Raw genomic sequence first — 10,188 nt, 5'->3', positions numbered from 1 at the left:
TTCCATTAAACCTCTGTCTGTCCTTTTTGCATTGTGGCCTTGGCATGTTCCCAATGGCAGACATCTTTCTGGGATCTGGTCTGATGCCTTCACTGCCAATAATATCTCCCACAAATGTTAGTTCTGTCACCCCGAGCTGGCATTTCTCTCTATTCAGCTTCAGGTTCGCTTTCCCTACTGCTTCTAGCACTTTCCTTAGTCTCTCATCATGCTCCATTCTCGTGGTTCCCCAGATGATGATGTCATCCATTGAGGTATCAACTCCGACCAGGTACTCATAGACCATATGGATAGTTTTGTGATACACTTCAGGAGCTGAGGCGATTTCGAATGGTCACCTTAGGAATCTGTATCTGCCAAATGGACTATTGAACGTGCATAGTCTTGAACTTGATTCATCCAATTTCAACTGCCAGAATCCTGATGATGTATCTAACTTGCTGAAAAACTTTGCATTTGCAAACTATGACATGATTTAGTTGCTTTTGAAGCGCAAATGGAACTTTTCTGCATGCATGTATTGTCGGTGGCACAAGTTTATCCACTCTAATCGTGTGTCCTCCTGGAAGGCAGCCTAGACCTTGAAATAGGTCATTGTAAACTTTCATGAATTCATCGTAGACTGTCTCTCTTTTGCTTTCCTCAGCAAGGACTCTTTTTACCAGGTTCAGTTTCTCACAGGTTGTTAAACCTAGTATGGCCTGTACATCCTTTGGTACCATGATGAATGCTAGCATGTGCTCTTTGTCCTTGTGTTTCACTTTGACCATTCATTCTCCTTGCACTGGTATATCGGTACCCGAATATCCTGTCACCTTCACTTTTGTTCCATACATCTTTGGTCTGGGTCTAATCTTCTCAAAATCAGTCTCTGATATTACATTACTTTGTGCTCCAGTATCCAATTTAACTGAAATGCATATCCCATTCACTCACTTTTAATCTCAACATCCAGTCTCTATTTTCTTTCTTGTTTTCAGTCACATCGTCAACATAGAATTCCTCTATCTCCCTTTCCTCCACTGCATGAACCTTGGTTTGTTGCACTTGGTTCCTACAGCAATGGGCATAATGATTGTTTTTATTGCACATATTGCATGTTTTACCATATGCTGGACACTTTTTTAGCAGGTGTTGTGTATGGCATCGATAACATGGCTTTCGATTGTCCTTTTCTTTTGTTTGTTGGCTATGTCTCTCTTTCCACCCTGGTGCTCTTTTCGTTAAATGGTTTATGTCTGTTCTTGCTCACTGCATTCACGTTGCAGCTAGTTTCACTGAGCAGCTCTTTTACCTACACTTCTACAGATTCTGTAGCCTTACAGAGTGCAATGGCTTTTTCCAGGTCTAGATTTTGCTCTCTTAGCAGTCTTTCCCTTAGACTATTATCTGGAATACCACACATAAGTCTGTCTTTTATCAGCGAGTCGGTCAGTTCACCAAATTCACATGTTTTGCTTCTGTTTCTCAATTTAATCACATACTGATCAATACTTTCTTTCATTTCTTGTATGCATTTCCTCAAACTGTTCCATTATTTTTTTCCAGTTTCATTTTGTCTCCTTCAGCAGCAAATGAGAAGTTATTATACACATCCAGGGCTTCATTACCCATGACATGTAAGAAAACTGATGCTTTCACTTTATCACTTTTCTTGTCAGCTCCGACTGCCGCTAAATACAAACCAAAACATTGTTTGAATCTGTTCCAATTTTCAGCCACATTTCCTGTCAACTGAAGTTTTGTTGACGGGTATAATCCTTCCATTTTTCACTTCGATAGCTTCTCTTCACTGAGCTAACTTTAGATTTTTACTTTTAAAGTATTTTCTTTTAATTTCCTTCATCTCATTTCTTTTTTGTTCGAAACTTTATTTATTAATTTTAACATATGAAGAAAATAAGTAATTCACGTACAGAAAAAATACAAAATAAAATAATACAAGTACAAAGTAACATAGTTAATACAATCTCGGCATCTCCCCCTAACAACTAAAAACTAAGACTAAAAAATACCTATTTTTAACCCCTAAACCCCCCCCTCCCCACCCCCACGATAAAGAGTGAAGAATTAATACTATTAGTATAATTAAAAAATATATATATCTTAAAAAAAGATTGATATATATTAAAAAAACAAAAAAAATTAATTAAGTATTAATTATTAATCCAAAACATTTTTATTATATAAGAATATATATCTTCATCACATTTCTGACACCATGTTTCATCTTGTATTCATATGTGTGAGTTCTTAGGCAACATGTGGATGAAAGAAAAGGTTCTTTACTTTAAGGTTGACGTAAACAGCCCATGAGGTCATGAGGCTGCAGCCCCCATTATAGATCTCTCAAACAGTAGTCTCTCCATCTGTGTCACCCCCCCTGCTGGCAGCCATCTAATCAAACAGGAACTATGATATTCAAGACAATGCTAGTTGCATTGAAGACGCTGTTTACATCCGGTACCGCACGGATGGCAGTCTCTTCAATCTGAGGCGCCTGCAAGCTCACACCAAGACACAAGAGAAACTTGTCCGTGAACTACTCTTTGCAGATGATGCCGCTTTAGTTGCCCATTCAGAGCCAGCTCTTCAGCGCTTGACGTCCTGCTTTGCGGAAACTGCCAAAATGTTTGGCCTGGAAGTCAGCCTGAAGAAAACTGAGGTCCTCCATCAGCCAGCTCCCCACCATGACTACCAGCCCCCCCACATCTCCATCGGGCACACAAAACTCAAAACGGTCAACCAGTTTACCTATCTCGGCTGCACCATTTCATCAGATGCAAGGATCGACAATGAGATAGACAACAGACTCGCCAAGGCAAATAGCGCCTTTGGAAGACTACACAAAAGAGTCTGGAAAAACAACCAACTGAAAAACCTCACAAAGATAAGCGTATACAGAGCCGTTGTCATACCCACACTCCTGTTCGGCTCCGAATCATGGGTCCTCTACCGGCACCACCTACGGCTCCTAGAACGCTTCCACCAGCGTTGTCTCCGCTCCATCCTCAACATCCATTGGAGCGCTCACACCCCTAACGTCGAGGTACTCGAGATGGCAGAGGTCGACAGCATCGAGTCCACGCTGCTGAAGATCCAGCTGCGCTGGATGGGTCACGTCTCCAGAATGGAGGACCATCGCCTTCCCAAGATCGTATTATATGGCGAGCTCTCCACTGGCCACCGTGACAGAGGTGCACCAAAGAAAAGGTACAAGGACTGCCTAAAGAAATCTCTTGGTGCCTGCCACATTGACCACCGCCAGTGGGCTGATAACGCCTCAAACCGTGCATCTTGGCGCCTCACAGTTTGGCGGGCAGCAGCCTCCTTTGAAGAAGACCGCAGAGCCCACCTCACTGACAAAAGGCAAAGGAGGAAAAACCCAACACCCAACCCCAACCAACCAATTTTCCCTTGCAACCGCTGCAATCGTGTCTGCCTGTCCCGCATCGGACTGGTCAGCCACAAACGAGCCTGCAGCTGACGTGGACTTTTTACCCCCTCCATAAATCTTCGTCCGCGAAGCCAAGCCAAAGAGTTGCAATGCAAACATGATCACTATCATTACACACTCCAACTGCACACTCCACTTCTGACCTTCTGAACAAACACACATAGGAAATAACTGAAACATTAAAAGAGAGTCAATGGGAAATTAAATCTGCACTCGGAAAGGTGTGACAGTTGATATCAGCACTTGATGAGCGCCTGGGTCTGTTGAGGAAGGTTTGAACACAGTTAATGATTGTTTAACAAATGAGAAGTTCTTTGTTCTGAACTGTCTGCCAACAACTTCAAATGAGCTTGTGTTGATTTGGAGAGTAGAAGCAGATGTCAAAATATAAGAATCTTGGGCTTAAGGTGATACAGAAACTGGCCATCTGACCAACTTCTTTTCAGATCTAATTTTGGGTGTTTGGAAAGAAGATGCAAAGTTTGAATTTGATAAGATGTGAGGACTATTCATGGATCATTAACATAACTTTGTAGCGGTCCATGACCATCGCTGCAGGCCAACACAGAAGACGCCCTTCAAACACAGCAATTGAGTGGGCTGCAGGAGGTGTCAGTGGCCTGTTCCCATAGGCCGCTGGAAAACGGGCTCTGCCAGCCAATCACTGGTGACGGATCACAAAAGGTGTCCAGGGCAGCACAAACCACACCCATCAATGACGTTGCAGCAAAACAGGCTGATCCCACCAATCAGAGCCTGAAGGGACACAGGTCACACCCATCAGTCACATGGCAGCCAGGGTCTGCCTGAGTGCATTTTCCTTGACCATATGACCGGGGAAATCTGGCCGCTGCTGGTCCAGGAGAGCTTCACCCACCCGAGGAAGATTGCCCAGAAGGCCCAAGAGCTATGGCTTGCATGATTCCCAGAGGGCTCAGTGGTCCAGCAGGTCACAAGGCTTGGGCACGACTACACCAAGCCCACCCCTAGCGCTGTGGTAGAGCATCCGGATCCTCTAACCAAGGCCACAGCATCCATTCCAGGCATTTGCTTCTACCACCAGCACTGGGAACCAAGGCATGGAAGTGTCATCAGCCCTGCTCATTCCAGGGAAATGACCAGGCCAGCTGCTGTTAATGGCTGCGGCAGCTGGCCAAGGACACAGCCTCCTCTATCTGCAAGACTCAGTCAGCGGCCGGTGGTTCCTCATTGACACTGAAGCCCAGATTAGCGTCATCTCGGCCACAGGCATCAAGTCCAGGAACCGACCTCGTGGACCTCCTCTCCATACGGCCAACGTTACAGAAATCTGGATGTATGGAGACAAGTCAGTCCACTTCCAGATCAGCCAATGAAATTTCACATGGAGGTTCACCATCTCATTCCTCCCGACTGCCATCCTGGGTGCAGACTTCCTCCTCGCACACAGGCTTCTGGTGGACATTCAAGGTAGGTGCCTGGTGGACGCCTGTACCTTCCAGGCTGTTCGCCTCAACCCCTCCTGCTCGGAGCAACCGCAGATGGACATGATCAGCACGCCCAGAGACGAGTTCCAGCGAATCCTGGACAAGTTCCTGACACTCCTTAAGCCACAGTTCTCCGTGCCTCACTGCACCACAGGGTGTTCCACCACATCCCCACCCAGGGCCCATTGGTTCAGACCAAGGCACACCAGCTCCCGCCTGACAAGCTCCAGGTGGTGAAGGAGGAGTTTTCACACCTGTTGGAACTGGGGACCATTTGGCAGTCCGACAGCCCATGGGCCTTATCGCTGCATCTGGTCCCGAAAGCCTCCAGCGGCTGGCATCCTTGCGGAGACTATAAATGGCTCAACGAGGCAACAGTTCCTGACCATTACCCCATAACTCACATCCAAGACTTTACGGCCAACCTGCACGGTGTGAGGGTTTTCTCCAAGGTTGACCTGGTGCGCGGATATCACCAGATCCCAGTGCACACTGAGGACATACCCAAGACAGCCATCATCACCTCCTTTGTCTTATTTGAATTCCTGTGCATGGCGTTCGGGTTCAAGAACGCTGTTCAGATCTACCAGCGCCTCATGGACTCTGTGGGCAGGGACTTGGATTTTGTCTTTATTTATTTGGATGACATCCTCGTCACCAGCAAGGACCAGGTGCAACACAAGGCCCACCTACACGCCCTTTTCTCCCGGCTGGCCGATTTCGGCCTTACCATCAACTCGGCCAAGTGCCAGTTCGGGAAGGAGTCCATGCAGTTCCTGGGCCATACCATCACGGCCGAAGGAGCCACACCTGCCACTGCAAAGGTCACTGCAATCATGGAGTTCCCATGCCCGGACAGCCTCAAGGAGCTGCAGGAGTTCGCGGGTATGGTCAACTTTTACAACTGCTTCATCTCAGCATCTGCGCGCATCATGCAGCCGCTATTCGCCGTCATTGTAGCCAAGCACAAAATACTCGCTTGGAACCCAGAAGCCTGCACCGCATTCGAGGCCACCAAGGATGCCCTCGCAAAGGCCGCCATGCTCGCATACCCACACACCAACCTGCATATGGCACTCTATGTTGATGCCTCTTCCATAACCATCAGTGCCGTCCTGGAGCAGCAGGTGAATGGGTATTGGAAGCCGCTGGCGTTCTTCAGCCGCCTGCTCCGCCCACCAGAACGCAAGTATAGTGCTTTCGTCCGCAAGTTACTGGGCATGTATCAGGCGATGCGGCATTTCCGCTTTTTTTTGGAGGGGAGGACTTTTACCATCTTCACCAACCACAAACCCTCCACCCAGGTGCTCGCAATGGCAAAGGATCACTGGTCGGTTCACCAGCAGCGTCACCTCTCCTTTGTGTCGGAGTTTACCACCGACATTCGGCACAAGGCGGGGAAGGATAATGTGGTTGCTGATGCACTCTTGCGACCGGCCATCTGCGCAGTGACGCCCGGCTTCAACTTCGACCAGCCCGGGACCAGAAGTCTGATGATGAGACGAGGGCCTTCAAGACTGTCATCATGGGCCTGCGGTTCCAAGATATCCCGACTCCAAGCAGTGAAGGCACCATCCTGTGTGATATCTCCATGGGCACCCCACGACCAGTGGTTCCCCAGCAGTGGCAGGCAGGTCTTCTGTCACATCCACGATCTTTCACATCCGTCCATCAGGTCCATGGTCTGAATGGTGGCAGAATGGTTCGTATGGCATGGGCTGTGGAAGTAGATCGCGGGCTGGGCTAGAACATGCACCCATTGCCAGATGTCCAAGGTGCACAGACACACCAGGGCGCCCATAAAAGAGTTTGTGCATGACTGGGAATGGTTCAGCACATTCACGTGGATATCGTCGGGCCCTTACCCATTTCCCTGGGCAACTGTTACCTCTTTACAATGGTGGACCACACCACTCGCTGTCACACTTCCACTGACTCCTGCTCCCGAGCCCTGTTGCATGGTTGGGTCACCCAGTTCGGCGACCTGGGGCACCTCACCAGCAATCGGGGCACCCAGTTCACATTTGTGCTCTGGGCACAGCTACACTGCACCATGGCTTACCACCCACAGGCCAATGGACTGGTCGAATGTCTGCACTGCCACCTTAAGTCGGCATTCATGGTCCCGAATGAGTGAACCAACTGCCTTGGGTGCTCCTGGGTATCCGCTCCACACCCAAGGAAGATCTGCAGGCATCATCTGCTGAGCTGGTCTACGGTGCTCCACTGGATCTACCTGGTGAGTTCATCAACACACCTCACAACCCCAGTGGTCGCCGCACGAACTACTTCCTCACCTCGGGGCACGATTGGTCTCGAACAAACCCTCACCGCCGCCCAGGCATGGCACCCACCCGTCTCACATTCCCAGTGAACTGCTTTCTGCGGAGTATATTTTCGTTCGGCGGGGCCCGACCGCGGCACCTCTGCAGTGACCATATGAGGGGCCATACAGGTTTGTACAGCGTTCCAGCTCCACGTTCACTCTGGATATCGGTAGCAGGCGGGAGCAGTTTACCGTGGACAGGCTGAAGCCAGCGCACCTCGATCCCACTGAGCCCGTGGTCGTAGCTCAGCCCAAGAAGCAAGGCCGCCTGGCGAAAAAGGACATTGGTATCGGTTCTGGGGGGGGGGGGGGGGGCTGTGTGGCAGGCAAACTGGCCCCACTTGTAAGCAACGTAGCGGAGCAGCCGGCCAAAATGGCGGCATCAGGGGTGATCTCTTCCTCCCATCACAGGGCTCAGAAGCCCTCACTGAGGGACCATGTGGTGCCCGGGTGACGTCAGTGCCCTCCAGCGCAGTTTTCAGCCAGGTCCGGGCTGGGAGTATAAGTACAGCCCAGCAGCCTGCAATAAACTAGTCTGCTCACTGAGCTAAACCCGCTACACCTGCAACATTTCAAAGGATGATTAATTCAATAATCCAAGGGTTAACACATACAGATGCTTATATTGATGACTTGGTCACAAATAATGACTCATGAGAAGGACATCTGAGGGAATTGGACAATTGTTTGCAAGATTATCCAAAGCAAACTTAACTGTTAATTTAGTGAAGAGTCAATTTGCAAATGCCATGGTAACATACTTGTGTTATGTAGTTGGCTATGGCAAAGTTGCACCTATTCAAGCCAAGGTGAATGCAATTTCTGAGTTTCCTACTTCCAAGGGCAAGAAAGCAGTGAGAAGGTTTTTAGGTGGCAGGATATGATAGGAAGTTTTGCAGAAATGTTGCTGGGGTTGCTCTTCCTTTAACCAACCTTTTGAAGAAAGGGGAGAAATTTGTGTGGACTAAAGAGCGCCAGACAGCTTTAGAAAATTTATAGGAGATGTTATGCCATTATCCCGTATTAAATCTCCTGATTTTGACAAGACCATTTTCATTAGAGCAATGGACATGAGTGAGGGAGCAGCAGGTGCAGAAAACATAATGAAATTGACCATCCAGTTGCCTACTTTTCAAAAAGATTCAATGTTCATCAAAGGAACTATCCCACTATTGAAAAATAACTTACCTATCATATTTGCTCTGCAGAATTTTGATGTATATCTCAGTACCTTTCATGAACCAATTGTGATATTCACTGACCACAATCCTTTGGTTTTAAATAAAATCAATTAAAACAGAAGATTGTTAAACTGGAGTTTAATATTACAAGAATATAATTTGCAAATTAACCATATCAGAGGTACAAATAATGTGATAGCAGATTGTCTGTCAAGATGTTAAAATTGATCATGTATAGAAATAAATAATCTCAACATTGGGCAACATTGTTATAACATGTTATATATTGTATATGGCGAGCTCTCCACTGGCCACCGTGACAGAGGTGCACCAAAGAAGAGGTACAAGGACTGCCTAAAGAAATCTCTTGGTGCCTGCCACATTGACCACCGCCAGTGAGCTGATATCGCCTTACACCGTGCATCTTGGCACCTCACAGTTCAGTGGGCAGCAACCTCCTTTGAAGAAGACTGCAGAGCCCACCTCACTGACAAAAAACAAAGGAGGAAAAACCCAACACCCAACCCCAACCAACCAATTTTCCTCTGCAACCGTGTCTGCCTGTCCCGCATCGGACTTGTCAGCCACAAACGAGCCTGCAGTTGACGTGGACATTTACCCCTCCATAAATCTTCGTCTGCGAAGCCAATCCAAAGAGAAGAAAGATATTGTGTATTGTTATCACTTTAGTGATTTTAAAGTCAGTTTAGTTAAAATTCTTTTGTAGGGGGAAAGTGTGACAGATTATGTTGTTTTATATTGTATATAGATATGTTATAAAGGAGATAATTGTGTCAGGTTTTTATTGTACGTCACATACAAGAAAATAAATCTCATTTAAAATACCAGAGCTCTGCTCAAGCCAGACAGTCCATCTCTGAGGGCCTTTGCAAAAGCTTTGGAGAGTGCCCAGGTGACTTCACTAATGGATTGTTGTTTTGAAAAGCAACAGATGAAGGAACTGGGAGAATTAGGTTCGGAGCCACAGGCTGTCTGAGTGCAGTTTGCTGTTCTAAGGGGGGGGGGCGGGGGGTCATGTGGTTTTGCAAGCAGAGAGAGAAAAAGCAGGCTTTTCTCTGGGAGAGAGAGGGAGAATTCAGTTCAGCAGCAGCAGCTGGGACTGGAACAGGACAAGCTGGCAAGCTTGTGGTAAAACCCCATTTTGAAGATGAGTTGTGAGTACTTAGTTCAGCCTGATCAAAGCCCCTGTGGTCCATACAAGAGGAGAGGACTGGCTGCCTAATGCTTCATTTGAAGTAAGAGAAACAAAAAGGAACTCTGTGATGACCTGAAAGAAAGGTTATCATCAGGAAAACCCTGATGGGGCAAGTTTCTTTGGCAAGACATTGAAGTGGCTGATTAGAAGAAATTAGTTTGTGTCCAGCGAACAACAAATCTCTCTCTGAAAACCGACAAGAATCTTCCAGAGCGGTAACCATTTACCTTTCAAGCATCAAAGCCTGGTGAACTTCAGAAATGTTAAATCCTGTGCACAGTATAAGAATTGCTTGCAACCAGTGAACTTGGAGGAGTGAGAAGTGAGATTGGACTGTGAATCAAAGAACTTTTCTGAATGTACACACACATTACACACACGTGTGCTTAGAATTAGAAGGGGGTTAAGTTAGGTTAGCTAAGTCAATAGTGATAAGTTAAAGTGTGATTCTGTTTTCACGTTTAAAGATAATTAAAAACAACTTTTGTTTAAGTAACCATTTGTCTTGGAGAATTTTGTTGCTGCTGGGTTTTGGGATCCTC

Source organism: Narcine bancroftii, chromosome 13, assembly GCF_036971445.1.
Source record: "Narcine bancroftii isolate sNarBan1 chromosome 13, sNarBan1.hap1, whole genome shotgun sequence".
Lineage (NCBI taxonomy): Eukaryota > Metazoa > Chordata > Chondrichthyes > Torpediniformes > Narcinidae > Narcine > Narcine bancroftii.
Note: the sequence above shows the minus strand (reverse complement) of the source record.